Below are 2737 nucleotides of genomic sequence, written 5' to 3'. Positions count from 1 at the left end.
CTCCTTAGCCGGTGCAGCTACCTTCTTTGCCGGCGGCCGTTTCTGTTTCTTTGCCGGCGGCGGAGGGGGTGACCATGGAGGCGACGGTGACGCTTGAGTGTTCATCGGCGCATGAGATGATGGTGATGGAGAATGTGCCGGTGAACCTTGCCGAGACAGTGCTGCCCTTGGGGAGTTTTGCGGAGATGCCGGTCTTGGAGAGGCATGCTGAGATGCCGGTCTTGGTGTTTGATCATCCGACTTTAGGACAATGTAGCGCTTATCCCATAGGATGTAGCCATGAATGGCTTCTGCTAGTGTCCCCTCCCCCATCGCCTCCAGGAATATCAAGCTCGAGCGTCTCCCAACCCTGGCACACCTGCTCCACGCCAACTCTTGTGTATCTAGGCGGAATTTGTTGGCCGTGGTACACGTCGCCTGGTTCGGTTGGCATGGCGGTACCGTACGCAACAGTGAACATTAAGTTCTTAACGGCAGTCTGCAGGTCACAAGGTGTCCGGTGGGTGATCTCATCCACTGGAAATCGCTGCGGGGCCGACGCTTCAACTCCGGCCTGGATCCCCGTGGGCTCGGCGATGGAGACGTCTGTGGAAGCGCAATTGCTTTTCCGCTGAGACAGGTGATCGGCTGCGACACTAGGCTCTGGAGGCACCGTTTACGCTTGCTGTTGCTGGCTCATTGCTACGGCCACTTGGCGTTGAACCTCTTCCTCCAGTCTTTGATCGTGTGACATGAGCCGTTCCTCTAGCCTTCGCAAGTGCTCCCGCTCATCATTCTTTCTTCTTTGCCGGCTTCTATATGAATCAATGTAATCCCTGAACCCATACTTCCACGGAACCACGCCTTTGCCTCTTGTGCGGCCCGGATGCTCTGGATTCCTAAGGGCGTAAGTCAGCTCGTTCCTCTCTCTATCCGGCTGGAATGTTCCCTCGGCCGCTGCTTGTATAGCCTCCTGTAGTCTCTGAGCTGCTCGCTGGATGTTTGGCCCATAGATGCAGTCACCAGTCATTGGGTCCAAGCTTCCCCCGTGACCATAAAACCAGGTCCTTGACCTTTCAGGCCAGTTCATGGTCGCAGGTTGGATGCCTCTGTCAAGCAGATCCTGCTCCATCTTCTCCCATTTGGGTACTGCAAGCTTGTAGCCTCCTTGGTCTAGAGTGTGATGGTACACTTTCTTCGAGGCGTTGTCTTTGGCCTTCTGCACCTTCTGAAGCCCAAGCTCTGAAGACTTGTATTCCACAAATGCATCCCAGTGACCCCTGAGCTTTTCGAGCTCGCCGGTAAATACGGGTGTGGTCCCGGTCTTGATATATTTCTTCGTCAAAATTTTCTTGAATGATCGCAGCTGTTCGGCCATCTTACTCAGGGTCCAGCGCTTGCATATCTCTTCGGATTCAGCTGGAACCGTGAAGTTTTTCTTAAGCTCCCGCCAGCACCATTCTTTTTCTCTTTCGGGTACCGCATCCCGTTCCTCGCTTGGATTGGAAGCTTTCTAGAGCCTGAAGCTGATCGCGATGTGGTCCCTGACAATACATCCGGATTGTCTTATGAATTTTTTGGCGGCAGCTTCTGGAGCGATCGGTTCGCCATCTGGACCAACTTCCGTTATAATGAACCGCCCTTCCAGTTTTTTTGTTGGGCCTCGCTTCGTCTTTTTCTGCTGCGACGATGATCCAGACGGCTATAAAAAAATATTAATATTATTCATATAGATTCAGATGAAAATATGATTGTCACTACAAATAAGTATAGTTGTGATATGTACATTAGCACTTTGCTCAAAGCCGAGGGCCGGAGGCGCACTGGGGCGAACGCGGAGCCGGGGGGGACGGGGGCTCAGGGCGAGCTATGAGCAGAGACGGAGAGAATGATTCTTTTGCATTTGGGGCTTCCTTGCTAGGCTTTATTGAATTGGGTCCATAAGTTGTATATGATACTCTCTCCATGTCAAAATAAGTATAGTTTTTTGCATCCAAATTTTGTCCCACAAAGAATGTAGTTTTAGCTTGTAATGAGATTCATCTAATTAAAGCAATACTAATTATACCAAGAAGTATTAGATATGCTAAAATAATTATCCCTCAACTGAATTTGATCAACTATTTGCTCCTTCACGACATGCTGCGTAGTGGAAATAAACTTTTTCAGTCACATCATGCCAAATTTTCTTAATACTAGGAAGGACCTTTGTACACAAAAGCATCGGTTTGAAGCCACAATGGTTCATTGCCAACAATGGGATCCCATAACATCCTGCACTACCCTCTTCTGGTTTTCGGACATTGACCCTGAACTTCGCTGAACCTCTGCAGCTAACAGCATGCCAGCCAGACCCAGACTACATAAAAGCACCTTTGTCTAGTTAACCAAGAAGGTTGCAAATAACTATCAAAAAAAGAAGGTTGCAAATACAGATTCATGTACAATATTTGACGTGATCCATCAAAAGATGAGCATACTATTCATGCACATAGAAAAGCAAAGTAGTGTTTTACTTTTTCTGCTTTCAAAACTGTGCCTTTCATAAAAAAATTCATGAGCGGGATATGTACAAATATGGACTAATAAGAATTAATAACTCATGATGGTTTACTTACAATTCACAGGTATATGATGCTACCTATTTCCGGTAGTTCTGTTTCTAACAATACCTAATGCCTTGCTAACATTTACTACATTCGACAATTGCCAGAATTCTGGTAAAAATTATCTACATAGTTATTGTTCCACAATGCTA

This window comes from Panicum virgatum, chromosome 5K, assembly GCF_016808335.1.
Source record: "Panicum virgatum strain AP13 chromosome 5K, P.virgatum_v5, whole genome shotgun sequence".
NCBI classification, from domain to species: domain Eukaryota; kingdom Viridiplantae; phylum Streptophyta; class Magnoliopsida; order Poales; family Poaceae; genus Panicum; species Panicum virgatum.
The sequence above is the reverse complement of the archived record's forward strand: the minus strand, read 5'-3'. Positions refer to the sequence as shown.